Source organism: Semicossyphus pulcher, unplaced genomic scaffold (genome assembly GCF_022749685.1).
Source record: "Semicossyphus pulcher isolate SPU_LCO1_2020_fin unplaced genomic scaffold, fSemPul1.0.p SCAF_11, whole genome shotgun sequence".
NCBI classification, from domain to species: Eukaryota; Metazoa; Chordata; class Actinopteri; order Labriformes; family Labridae; genus Semicossyphus; species Semicossyphus pulcher.
In genome coordinates this window covers 23450455-23465639 of record NW_027211615.1, presented here as the reverse complement: position 1 = coordinate 23465639, position 15185 = coordinate 23450455, and positions in this window count along the sequence as shown.

Here is a 15185-nt window from a genome sequence, read left to right as displayed (position 1 = left end):
ACAGGAGCTTTAGAAATTCACCTTCCAGCTTTATTATCATCATGAAACCCCTGACACACGAAACACGGCTCCAACCATGGCCTCCTCCGTCTTGTCGGGTGTTGCATTGCTAACCACCATCGACATCATAGGCTGCAATCATTGTCATATGTTGATGATGTTAAAATGACATAATAATGCCACTTAGTGGTTATATGTTATTAAAGTAGAATGCATGACAAGGGTGTAACTTTAACCTTTATTCCGGTTTATGCAAATGCATTTAATGCCTGTATCAAATACTCCATTGGACACTTTGTACCAGCATTAATCTGCAAACATCCTCTGGTTACTCTTTGATCTAACATGCAGCTTTGATCAAATGCTCTATGATGGGTAAAGCCAACAACCACAGGACTGTAACCCTGCAGGTCTCCTCCTCTCTTTCTTTTTAATATGCTTTTCCAGCTGATAAAACTGCACCTTGGTAGCAACAACACTCAGGCCCGAGAATGAGCCTCTGAGAGCCATTGTGCAGGATTTTATATGAGACACAGTAAAGTGTGTTTCAGAGCGAGGTGACTGGATGGAAACAACACGAGGAACACAGAGCCTGAGCTCCCGCGGGCAGCGGAGAACGCTGGTAAACCCTGAAAATGTCCCTTAGAATTATAAGAGGTCAAAGCAACAAGGGGTTATGGTTGGAGGCCGGGACGGAGAGAGATGGGGAAAGAAAGAGAGAGTGAGGAAAGAAAGGGGCAGCGGTACAAGAAAAAGATCCTCCAAACATTTGTGCAAAGGCTTTTCACTGAGAAGCAGCAGTAAACACTTTAAGTTGGGGCTCCCCTCTCAGCAGTCTGTTGTTTAAATGTATATTGCTCTGCAGGCTCAGTTAGGTTGGAGCATAGTGGTGAAGAAAGCACAGAGTTTATCCGGCTTCTTTGGGCTAAAACAAGTTTGTATTTCATAAATGCACATCAAAAAAACTCATGCATACAAATACATACCTACATCTTCAATGGTCATGTAAAAAGGAAAAGCAAAGGTCATATAACGTGCGTTTAAAGGTCATCTAAAGGCAGATTTCTGGGTTGATTTTTCTGCCTCTGAACCAAAGTCTTGTCAAAGGTCTTTCGCTTCTTTGTGGGACTCCCTTCGTAAAAAACACGTCCATTTGGCACCCAGGAGGTGTTTCTGGCACCGGGGTGAGACTCGGCTCCGTGCTCGCTGCAAATGTCCGGTCTGCTCTGTGACCCAGAATAACACTTTTTTCTTCAAAACAAACGTCTCTCCAAAGCGAAGCGGCGCTGAATCTTTCATCAGGCTTACGCAACAAATCATAAATCTTCTGAGCCGTTGTAACAGCCAGTGCATCGGTCTCAAAGGGTCATATTTTCATCTTTTGTTTTCATCTGTGCAAATTTTTCAGCCCCTGTGGAGTGATGGATCTTGTCATCCCATTCAGCCTCAAAATGTTGTTATTATTAGCTTCTTTTTGATGTCAGATATGCCGATTTATTTCACATAAAGATAACAGCACAGTTTAAAGGTATAATGCCTTCATCAGTCCTCATTAAAACCTTCTTCCTGCAGTATTTAAATGAAGTGTTTTACCCTGTTTGATCCAGCAGATGGGGTCCAAACTCCAACCTAACTTGAGTCCTTGATCAGGTGTAATTATGACTTTATTCTGACTTGTGTGTGTATTAAATTACAAACCGTTCAGAGCTGGGTTATTTAAGGGATTGTTATCTCATTCACTCACATAAAAGTAGATATTAGACTGTGAAAGGCCCAAGATGACAACAGGATTGAGTCAGTATTGTTGCCAAACTGAACAAAGCTGAACTGAAATTCTGATGATGAATTCCTTTCAGGAGCATTATTAGTCGATCCACAAACCTGAGTAATCAACCAAACGCAATCAACCCGACTTGGAGGAAATAAATATAATTTCTACATTAAGACAGACTCTGGTGGGGGAAGAGAATCAGTATCTTTATGAGCTACTGCAGGAAAACAGCTGATGGAACAGATTCAGCTGCACATACAAACCTGGTCCTCTGCCTGCACGCACAACATCCTACGTAAAATGTGTTTAACAACATGGCTCAGGTAAGTTTGGGCTTTGTACATCCTCTCCGGATCTTAACTGGAATGTATGTTAGTATAGTATCATATGAACAACTAGAATCCAGGATGAAGGTGAGAACTTCAAGAGGTCACAGGGCCGCTTTCTCGCTCGGCGTTGCTAGGGAGCTGTGAGGATGTGGTTGAATTGCTGTAACTGATGGTTATTTCTTTACCTTTAAATAAACAAAAACATTAATAACCAAATAAATGTGGTATTCATATTTTAACCTTTCTGTCTTAGAGTGCTGAAAACATCATTTGCCAACTTTGAAACTATTTCTATTACTTTTAAATGTGACATTATGTTAATATAACTGATTTATGCTTGTTTTAATTGCAGGTTGCAGACACATTTCACTTTGACTGTGTCGTGCATGATTATATGTCACAATTAAACTCTTAAAAATACTTGTTATTGCTGACCACCTCCCTGAATGGTTCATGTGAACTAACGGTAAATGAGTTTTGCTCTTTTGTGGGGGTTTTTGCGTCGATGTTGTTGCTTTGCATAATCTTTAAAATGCATGTTTTGTTACTATTGTTGTCATTTCAGAATCTTTCATTCATATCTGGATCATCATTTGTGCAGTAATCCAGTGTGTGCAATCATCTGTTATTAATTCTGAATTTAAACTGTCAATTTAACAATGTTGTGTTGCTGTATTTAGCTTGTGTTTACTCTTATTGTGGCAATTATATTTAATGCTGGCATTCATATTTCAATCACCATATATCCCATTTTATCTTTATTTCTTATTTTATTTTAAATATAATGCACATGTTTGACATATTTCTTACTTCTTCTTACGCTCAAATTCTCCCCCGGGGATTAATGAAGTATTTCCATTTTTCTCATAGTTTTCAAACACAATTTTTTTCTGTTTTTAAATGTCTTAGATTTGAATCTACATCCAAAAGGGATCAGCTGGACTTAGTTGAAGTTCTTGAAGATGCTTCACTTCTCATCTGAAAGGCTTCTGCAGTTCCAAACTGACCAGTGGATGAAAGCTGAAAATGTTTCAAGAGCTTGAACCAAGCCCCCTTTTGGATTTAGCTTCCAAGAAGGAGCCTTCACAGACACGTCTTCGAGTTTAAGCTTCAGTGTTTTTATTGAAGGGCCTTGTTGTTCAGTCTTTGCATTTCACTGCCCACCTGCATGAGGATGTGACAAATAAAGATCTTGAATATTAAATCTTGCAAAATGATTGCAAGTGTTGATTGAAGTGCACTCTTATGATTAAAAAATTACATCATTAACAGTTTAAACTGTGACCTCCTCTGGAGCTAATTTTGCTCAACATTCAGCCTCTAACGCTGTAACATCACCGTGCCTGATGTGATATCATGAACACTCCTTTCTCGCCTGACCTGCTGCTGAACGTCATGTTGACACACAGAAACGAGGCCGGACTCTAACCATCCATCAAGCGGCCGTTAGCTTGGTGTTTGTCTGTGATCGCCTGACTGTTAGAGGAGATCTATGGGCTCACATTCCACACGTGAATCTGCCTTAAATCCTCCTAAACGCTGACGCTTTGAGGGCCGCTGTCATGAAAACACGAAAACCTGTGCGCGTGTCGTGTGTGAAAGCTGTTCTGTTATGTGTGTTTAATTGTCAGGAATGGAGAAAAGTGCAGCCTGGAGGAGGGGGCGGCCTGTTATCGCCACCAGTCATCATCACAGCAGGCGTCTCTCACTGCAACAGCGTGACCCTGAATGTGACTGCTCTTATATGACCCAGTTTACATCCACAACACCCAACAGTTTCCCAATCCAGGCTTTAAAGAAATGTTATGTCCTAATGAAGACTGAGTCGGACCAGCAATGTCCACATTTCACTGATCCTGACCTTCTCACCGGCGTCCTGTTGCTTTAACAATTTAATTATATCACTGATTAATTACAAAACCCTGAGTGGCCTGTTCAGTATTTATTAATCAGGTAATTTCAATCAAGACTTCTTCATGAGTACATAATTATTTATTTACAAGTTTAGAAAAGAATGAGAAAAGTCTTTGGTGATTAGACGCCACCGTGACGTCTTCATGAATTTGAAAGTGGTCGTGAGGCTGAGAGCAGGATAGGATTACCTCCTCCGATGGAAGTGATGGAAGGATGGATGCAGGACGTGATGAGGAGCGGCCTTCTGAAGAGCTGAACCTGGACGCTGAAGAATGGATTAGAGGTGACTGGGGTGGAGGGGTGGCGCAATGATCCACACTGAAAGACAAACTGACAGCAGCAGAGAGGACAGGTTTAAAGTTTGACTGCAGCAGGAGGATTGGCTGGTTAAGGTTGGGGCAAAATATCTTAAAGACCAGCTCCAGACATGTTTTAAGACATAAAATGCTCGGCTTGAAATAATAAATTTTTTCTGCAAAATACGTTACCGTGTAAAATTCCTCCCAAGGCATCTCCTCCTTCTCCCTCATTAAATATTCCTGAATCTGCATAGTCCCCGCCCACGATGCAAATTTCCAGCCGCCCCCTCCGTCATGAAAACAAAACACGTCTCTGCCATCGTTTAGTGGCAACTTGTTGAAACTTAGCTAGCTTGAAATGTAGTAATTAGTAGCAGTAACGTTAACGTTAGCAGTCAGTAGTGAGTTTGCAAAAATGACGATGACGGTTACAGCTGGCTCGCGCATCGCCGCAGTGGTTGCCATAGGTTACACATAATGATATGCGTAGCGTCACCCCGTCCATTAACGGGATTGGCTCCTTAGGTTTGTGACGTCTCAAACCTGCCAATCTGAAAACGTGTTGTTCAGCCTGTCCTTGGTACACTGCAGTTTAAAAGCAGACAGGCCCAGCCATGGAGATGAGTGCTGATGTTGTCCCTGATGTGTCTTGTAGCACATGAGAAACACCACATGGAGACGCCCATGATCAGCTGATCAGAGAAGCAGAAGAGATAGAGAGTGATATGAAGGATGAATTAATGAATGAAAGATATGAAACAGTCTTCCTGCTTTACGCTGAGCTACATCTCTTGCTCTTTGACCTTACAGCTGGTGGTGCATTTGCGGTCAAAGCTCCTAGATTTTAGAATAACCTGCCTGGAAAGACCAGATCTGCAACTCTATTGTAAAGCACTGTTTATCTGTGATTTTAAAAGTGCCATATAAATAAAGTTTGTTATTATTATAGTGCATTTCATGTCTGTTTATCTATTTGTCTCCAGCACAGAATAATTACATGTGCTTTCTTCTGTCCTATACATGTTCCTCCATGTCTCAGGATGCTGTTTCCCATGAGGCACTACCGCCCCCTGTTGGCAGAAGAGCTGTGATGTGTTTGATGCCCGCACCTCTGTGTTGAGACTTTACAGTGAGATTCACCCCATAGAAATAGGAATATTCTAAAACTTTTAATTTTAAACTTTCATTTAAGCAGTTTGCTGTTGTATTGTCTGATGTTTCAGGTTGTCTGCGTTGTAGATATGCATCAATACCTGCAGTAAAGATGATACTGGAGCACAGAGAGTTGCGTTTTATATCCAGTGTTTAATGCTGCTTGATTTCCCTGCAGGCATAATAAAGTCTAATCCCGACTTCGTAACAGGAGAGCTGTTCAAATAAAGGTCAGGTGAATTAAATGACAAACACCCGACCATGTCACCTAATGGTTCAGCTCAAGAAGGCAAATTTAGCGAATGAAATGTCACACTCGATTAGAGCCGTGTGCGTGTGCGTGCGTGTGCAATGTCTGAAGATGAGGCTCTCAGCTGAATTACGAATTAAAAACATGCTCAGGACAAAATGTCAGAGTCTGAGTCGGCAAATAACGACAAAGTGAAAATGTTAAACCTTTTAAATCACGTCAGAGTGATTTATGGAGTGTGGGAAACAGGGATGTTACTGAAAAGCAGCTTAAAGGCATGATTCTGAGTGATTCTGACATGTTTATTACAAGTACCTCTCTCTATTAAAGCATGAAAAGCAAAAGGAAGTTAAATACGCCGACGTGCTTCTGTTAAGTGTGTGTATGTTTTGGTTAGCAGAAGTGGCTAACATCAATTAGAGCAGATGGAGACGCGTCGTCCAGCTATATATACAGTCATTGGGTGAATCCAAGTGCGGGGCGTACTAAACCGATTAGTAGTAGGGGTGAGACGGGCCTCAGAGAGAGAGACTCCACATATATTCTAGAAGTCACTGACTGTATTTACTCAGACAATTTTGACGTGTTTATGACAGTAACAACTTAAAGAGAGAGGAAACTAGTTACTAAATCTTTTCTCTTTAGGCCCATCGAAGTCCGTTGAACCTTGAAACCTTGAAACTTAATTCTATGATATTATGTTGGAAAGGCGGTGCACATATATACAAGAAGATAAAGATATCTTAAATAAAATACATTCATCTGAAGTAACGAGCCCTGTGACGATGTAAGGAGTCAAAGACAGACACACCGGTGTCAAATTAAGTGGTTGAAGTAAAAAAAAGAGAAAGGGTCAGAAATATATATACTCAAGTAAAGTACAGAAACCTGAAAACTCCAATTTAAAAAGTATTTGTGGGCATTTGTTTTCTTTAGATGTGCAATGGGAGGATCTATAATGTCATTCTGGAGGCGGGCTTCCTGATGAAAACAGCAGTCTCTCTGCTGGACTGGTACACTCTGAACAAGCTAATACTAGTCATGGAAAGACCATTCCCCTGCAAGGACCTCCAGAAATATCTTCAAGCCCCCGGAGGATCCCTGGATGAGCAGGAAGCAGAGGAACGAAATATCTGGGAGGAGGAATTTGTCTGTTAGCTTATTTGCAGGACTGGAAAGTTGTATTTATCATACTTGACTGATTTAACACGTGCAGTATAGGAGCCTGAAAGCAGCCCATCAAAGTTCAATCACTGATGCAAGTGGTAGCTAGAGAGCTAACGGCTAACATGCTAGCCAGCATGACAGGTTACTGCTCCTCAGTCATAATCATAGTTAGCTTCTCCGTCCTAGCTAAATTACTAGATATCACTTGGAAAGCTTGTTAGCTTGGTTACCGACATCTTTCCAACAACTGTTAATCAGGCTGTGATTGTAAAATAGTTGCTGGCAAAGAAGGTTAAATGACAATGATGTCAAAATGCTACAAAGCAACACAGCTTCTTCTCTTTTAGACTCTTCTGTCTGTTTTTCTCAAAGATCAGCACTTTCAAAAGGTTTAAGTTCAACTTGATGCCCAAAAGTTCGCTGAGATTGTCTTTGTGGCTTTGAGTAAACCAATGATTGTAGTGCTTCCATTAAAATGTACAACTCTAAATGCTGGTTTGACTGGACTTTTACAGGAAAGAGTGTTACATTTGTGTCACAGCTAGCTAAGTTGTTGCTGCATAGGTGCCATGATCGAGTGTTATATCATCATAAACATGTTCAGGCGTCTAGATAGAGCTTTTTGTTACCAACACTGTTTGCACGGCATGGCTCAACTTTTTAATTTTTTGTGGCAGCCGTTTTTCCCCACATATTGTTTCATAGACTTTTCTACTTACACGTCTGTCTTTGTCTCCTGTTTTCAGAAAATCCTGAGGCAGCTGGTGGACGCAGCCATTGAGATGCACTCCAAGGGCGTCTTCCACCGGGATATCAAGCCGCAAGACATCCTGGTGCAGCTGGAGTCCGGCGAAACCAGAGTGCGCATCATCGACTTCGGCTGTGGCAGCTTCTCGGGAGAGACGTCCTACCATTCCTTCTGAGGTAAGATATCTAGCTTCTCCCCTTTCTCATCTGTCAATCTCTGAAATAACGACTTTCAAGCTCGCTTTCCCCCCCCTCCACCTATTTATTTACCTGTGTTCCTCTGCTGCTGTGTGTTAAATGTACCCGTATGTACGCCCCCCCGGAGTGGTTAAGTTATAGGACATACGAGGCCCGTCCCACCATCGTTTGGCAGCTGGGGGCGCTCTTCTACTCTTTACTGAGTTGACATGAGCATCTCACCACCATGGCCTTCATTAATGGGGAAATTAGAATTAACTGTGAACAGTCCAGAGGTAAGATACAAGAGCACACACACACACACACACACACACACATTTTTTTTTTTTGAAAGCTAATCTTTCCCTCTGATTTCTTTGTGTATGGGATCACTGCAAATGCCCACTAACACCTTGATCTCCTTCTTTCTCTCCTGCTCTTCAGACTGCAGGAGCTTGCTGTATGTGTCTGGACAGAGACCCGACAGAGCGCGCCACTCTGGAGGAGCTGCAGCAGCACCCTGCCCTCTAATAACCCCAACCCCACACCCACCCAAGGCCAGCTTTGAAGAAGAAGAAGTAAAGTATTTGTAATAAAACAAACCAAACTAGAGTCCATTCATGTACAGTCCACTTTTGTTCTGTATTTTTGAGGTAATCTGGCTCTAGAATTTCCTTCGGGACAAATAAAGTTCTATCGTATATTATCCTATCTTACCTGACTTGTTTGTAGGCTGCCTACGTGGTACTTAATAACAACATACATGTGAATCAGAGTTAAAGATGTAAAAGAAACCTCACTAATTGTCTGAAGGTGGGATGGAGACAAAAAGACCAGAAGTGACAAGGACAAATGTTGGTTGCCATGGCTGCCTGCCCACTTTGACAGTTCACTAAAAAACAGGAAGTTGTTGTTGCATTCTCAAACATGGTTTCTGTCATCATAGTTAGTTCTTATCATGCTGATTTACGTCCAAGCGTTCATTTTTCTGACAAGTTTAGTTTTAATTAGTTATTTGATGCTGTAAAAAGGATGATTGACAGCTCTGTTGACACATTCGGCTCCTGCGGCTGATCTGTTCGGCGAGAGGAGACGTCACTAAAACAATCACCACAGTCATTGAACACTCCATATAGGTGAATATCTGCTTCAGACCAACACAAGAAGCTGTTCTGCTGCAGAATGAGCCGCTGTGCGGGAAGTGTGTCTTTTAGTTAGCAGAAGGGGCGGGAGGTAAGATGACAATATTGATAAATCATTGCTAACCAGAGTTGATGTTGAATTAGAAGGCAGGTTTTGATTTTAAAGTCACCTTTTATAGATTGACACCAAAGGTCAGCCTCCCCCGACGTTAGCCTGCTGCTGACTCCATTGATTATTGATTCAGTTCACCCAGTAATTGAGGGATTCATCACCTGAGGCAGGCCTCCCGTCCTCCGGGATGTGAGCCACTCTCTCCGTTCCTTGAATCAGAGTCTGAAGCAAACCCTGCGTGAGTTTCAGAGAGCAGGAGACGCTCCGGGCAAACACAGGAGGAACGCCCAGAGGGATGAAGCTCTGTCGCTTAAACGTGTCTGACAGGCCGGCAAGAGCTCAGGCCTCTCTGTCTCTGTCTGTTAAACACTGGTGACAAACTTAACTTATGATTCTTGAATTTAGGGATATTTGAAATGTACACATGAATATTTGATGTGCTGATACAGGAAGTGAAGGCTGCAAGAGAAACTGATGAATAACACATGGAAGATGAATCCAGCATGTATTTTTCCTGTCTAAACTGACAGGACACATAATAAAGATTATATAACAGGTGTGTGTGCATACCTTCTTTGACCATCATCACCATTTTTCTTAGAATTGGGGGAGAGGTTGCCATGGGGATATTTGCTGGTAGCCATTCACCAGTGCAGGTAATTGTTCCATCTTTCTCTTTCTCTCTCGTGTCCTGATTCACCACTTTACTGACAGTCGAGGGTGTTCTTCAACACGCACTGAAAGGGCACAGTGAGTCGTAGTTTGAATGGTGTCATCCATCCATCCATCCATCCATTGTCTGTCAGTCCATCCATCCATCCATCCATTTTTCTATCTTTTTATTTATCTATCTGTCCGTCCATCTGTCCATCTATCCATCCATCCGTCTAGCTATCTATCTTTCCACCCATATGCCTGTCTGTCTGTGTGTCTATCTATCCGTCCTTCCATCATCCATCCATCTATCTATCTTTCCACCCATATGCCTGTCTGTCTGTGTGTCTATCTATCCGTCCTTCCATCATCCATCCATCCATCCATCCATCCATCCATCTATCTATCTTTCCACCCGTTTGCCTGTCTGTCTGTCTGTATATCTATCTATCCATCCATCCATCCGTCTGTCCGTCCATCCATCCATCCATAGGTGTGTATCTAGGTAATTTAATCTACAGCAGAGCATCATACTCTCTGACATCAGACGGTCTGACCTGTATTCAGTTTTGTGATGATGCATTTTCAGGCTCATCCAAGAGTGAGTTTTTATGATTCAATTTAGGAAGACGGAGAATTTTCTTAACCCATTAAAAATCTACAGGACTACAATTACACTTTAATGCAGTAGTAATGTAAATCTAAACATCACGGATAGTAAAACACTGCCAGGGTCCATTTCACTGCATAGTGGTGATGCAACCCTTCAGGGAGAAGAGGGGTCTTTATGGGGAGGAGACAAGAGTCCAGATGGTTCTGCACCACCAGCATCAGCTCTGCAGGAGTCTGAAAGGAATCATCACGACCTGATTACAGAGAAGACGCAGGTGTGTGGGCTACAAGCAAAGGTACCAGCTGCGATCTAAAGGCCGTGTCCTTAGCTAACACAAATATAAATGGTTTTCATCCATAACCTTAAAACAGGAAACTAATTAATCTAAAATTGGTGGATCTAAAAATGTTCGCTGGAGGGTGAAAATTCAGTATTTTCGAAAAACACAGCTGTGTGCATGTCAGGCTTTCACAGATGTGCTCGAGTACCAGAGTCAAGATAACCTGACACTCTGACACTAACAATGATCACACCTGTCATACATTCTCACCTAAACACACACACAAACACACATACAGAGGACCCACTCTCTGCATCTTTACAAAAAAACATCCAAACAAAGCACAATTGCATTAGCGGGGTCGTTTTTAAGCTGTTTAATGCTCTGTAGCTGATGAGCTTACCACAAAACAAATATGTGATTAAGTTGGTTCAAAGAAATATGTTTTACAATTTTACAATACAAATAAAATGTGATGGATTGATTTTCATATTTTGGTAATAGCTACAATTCTTTGCCCTTTGCCACAAGATTAGCTAAATGAGAAGATTGATATCTTTCTCATTTCTGTGTGTTACTTATGGAGCTAGAAGCAGAAGGTGATTAGCCTAGCTTAGCATAACGATTGGTAAATGTGCCTTTCTATTTCCAAAAAAGTGTATTTTGTATAAAGAAGAGCATTTAAACTTAACATAAAGGCATTTGCAGGTTAGTTTATATACTAACTAACCTATAGTTAATGTGCTGTAGCTAACTAGCTTAACACCAAGCAGTGTTAGCTTGGAAAAAGCAAAATATTGGAGTTTTTAGAAAAACACTTCTTTTCCTGTTGCCCCGAGATTCAGGTGAGAAGATTGATATCTTTTTCACTTCAATTCTGTGTGTTAATTATGGAGCTAGAACCAAGAGGTGATTAGCCTAGCTTAGCATAAAGACTTGAAGCGGAATGATCAGCTAGCCGGGCTATCTCCGAAGCTCCAAACTTCTCATTATGTAATATTGAAGAGTAAGGACGACACCAGCATCTAAACAAACTATAAGAACAGTGGCGGGCTAGTTTTTAAGCTAGTTAATGTGCTTTAGGTAACTAGCTTAAAACCGAACAGTTGCAGCTTGGAAAAAGCAAAACATTGGAGTTAGTTAGTAAAATAATATATTTTAACATTATGGATAAAACTTATTTGCCCTTTCCCTCAAAGATTTTAAAGAGGAGATTGATATCTTTCTCCTGTCTGTGTCTTACCTACGGAACAAGAACCAGGAGGTTGTGTCCTAGCTTAGCATATAAACTGGAGGAAGAGAAAACAGCTAGCCTGGCTATCTCCAAAGTTTTCCAAAACGTATTATTACGTTAATACACAGAAGAGAAAGGACTACACCAACATCTAAATATATTTTCAGATTATAGAAATAAAAATCTTTGCCTTTTCCTTCTAAGATTTATGTGAGAAGATTGATATCATACTTATGTCTGTGTGTTATCCATGGATCAAAAGCCGGGAGCTGATTAGCCTAGCTTAGCATAAAGACTGGAAGCAGGATGAAACAGTTTGCCTGGTTTTCCCCGAAGCTCTAAACTTCTTATTATGTAGTATTGAAGAGTTAGGACTACACCAGCACCTAAACAAACCATAAGGACATTTGCAGGCTAGTTTTTAAGCTAATGTGCTGCATAAGACTAGCTTAACACCAATCAGTTACAGCTTGGAAAAGTAAATTATTGGCGTTAGTTAAAGTATTATATTTTAACATTTTGGAAATAAACTTTGCCTTTTCCCTCCAAGATTTTAAAGAGAAGATGGATATCTCTCTTGTGTCTGTGTTTCCTGTGGAACGAGAACCAGGAGGTTATTAACTAGCTAGCTTAGCCTAGCTTAACATAAAGAATGAAAAAAAGAGAAAAAAGCTATATTGTCATATATGGGAAAAAAATATTTGTCCTTTACCCAAGATTTAGATGAGCAGACTTATATGTTTGCTAAATCTTTGTGTTACTTGTGAAGCTAGAACCAGGGAGTAATTAGCCTAGCTTAGCATACTGGAAAAAGAATAAAACAGCTAGCCTGGCTATCTCCAAAAATCTCCTAAACTTCTAATAATGATGGGATTTTGTGCCGTCGCTGACAAGCTAATCGGCAGACGGCTAGCCTTCTAAATGACATCAGCATTAGCGTCCTTGTTTGGTCGCTCATTCAGCAACCCAGGGATCACTGCAGGAGTTCATAAGGAGCTGAATTGAAGCATTAGAAATTGGACAAAGTGTCACATTGAAACCGTCTTCATTTTTCTTTCCTGTGGAGGGCTTTTGAATTGAATTGAAAGGGCTTTGCAGCCGTCTGCCACAGCCGGCGTTCACCGAGTTCTCCTGTATTAACACTACTTGTCTATATATGACGTCCTTAGCTTCACCTGTGTTGGCCTCTGCTCTGTGTTTGAAGTAAGCAGTGAGAGAAACACTGAGGCTGCTCTAAAGCATCGAGGTAAGCTGTTGCCTAGCGAACACCCTAATTAAATCAGCCTTTGCCTCCAGTTATTACGAGTAACGGCGACCACAGAAAAAGAATCAAGTTGAAACTCTTTCATGCTGCGTCTGTTTGTGAGCGAGTAAGTGGACGTGGCGTTAATGAATGCATTCATGGTGCTGATAATGGCTCCGTCAACCGCTTGCTGATGGTTTTTTGCTAATGAGAATAAGCTTTGACTGCTGCATAATAAGAGGCGGCATATTAAATGATCATTATTGCTGTGCATTTGAATGAAGCAGTCACGTGTAAAGTGATTCACTGCTGAGAAAGAGATTCATAAAAAGGTCGAGTGCAGACGGACGAGTGGATTTAGTGTCATCTACTTTTGTTCAGTGTTCTTATAATTAGATTTTTAGCATGAGCAAGGCAGTTATTATTCAAATGTACTCATCCCGCTGGGTCTCTGTATCCCAGTTACACATAATTGAAGTGTCTGAGTTATGTTCACAGGACACCAGGTTCAGTAGATGATTTAAAGGTGAGTCACAGTCGTTGTTAATCAAGAACAACTTTTAAATAGAGTCCCGATACATTCGATCCACAGTCATGTTCACATTTTCTACAGCCAGCAGAAGCAGCTGTTGTGACTGTTGATCAAGTCCTGTCCTCTACCAATGGTCAACATTTCTTTTTACTGTGATCCAAATCTAGGAACCAGTCAGCTATAATCTGACGACGATAAAGACCCTGGGAGCAGCGGCCAATGTTTGGAGGCTTCCGGTGTAGACAGCATTTACAAAGTATTTAAAGTACACCAAGATTTCATTTCCTGTCATTGCTCACTATGCAAGAATTGAGTTGGAGTGTAGATACAACGTCTACCGTTGGACTATAAGCTGCACTTATATGCAGATATCTGTTTATAGTGTGACGACCCCTCTACCTGGCCACTGGGTGTCTCTGTCTGGTGCTGTTTATGTGCTGTGTTGCAGGGGAGGTGTGTCCTGGTCAGAGGGTTTACACCAATATTCAATACGTCAATATTCAATGTTGACTGTACACCTTTACATTGAAAAAGGTCAACCTCCTCTGAACTGGAACTGTCACATCAGCAGCGACCTCTTGTGGTCAGCATGCAGAATTACATCAGAAATGCTCCAATCACAGCCCAGATTTTGGTTCATGTGATCTCTCTGGCCTGAAAAAGTTTCTGAACGATGGCGGCCATCCAAGCACAGTGGACCCAGGAGAAGGAACTTCTGATAAAACATCTGGTAAGTGAATGTATGGAGAACATCTGTCTGGTAAAAATAATTTAATATAAACTAACAACACATTTGAGATGCTTTATTGCCGTGAAATTTGTATTAGATCGTCTGAGCTAGCTTAAATTGCCGTCGTACTAGGAGTTGCTATGGTAACGCCGTAGTTGTGACGGGAGCAGAGGAGTACAGAGAGATAGGCCGGTTGCCTCCTCGTGTTGCTTGTTGATGTTGTCTGTTGATGTTGATGTAAAAGTTGATACGTGAATCACCACCTTTATAAAGACCGCCCAGATCTCTCTCTCTCTCTCTGACGGGGTCGGCAGGATGACAGCGGGTTTCGTCTCCTGGAGTTCTGTTTCTTCCATTTCGCAGATCTACTTTTACATGATGCATCCACACACACTTTACAACACTGATAACAAACTATGTTGAGGTTTCTTATATTTTTGTAAATGTAACTGCTCTTCGTACTCACCAGACCGTGTTGTCTCCCTAAATTGTCACACTCTCTGAGCCGGGCTGTGACAATAGAGATGAATAAAAATGTAAACTATTGTCAACCGATAGCTGATGCTTCTGAGACTAACGGCTGATTGTTACAGTTTTTACTTATCCACACAAACGGTTTTTCCTGCATACAGCCAAAGCCTGTTGAATTGCTAACTGACGATATTACTTGGACTGCATACAGTTAAACCAGATCACTTCTGATACCATATTCAGACTTTAGGTTACTGTGATCCTAACCGTAACCAAGGTATACTTCGCCATAAAGGTGGCAGAGAAGAAAAACCTGTTACGATCATGTTTACTCATTTACTACCTTATTTTCTAATTCAAATGACATC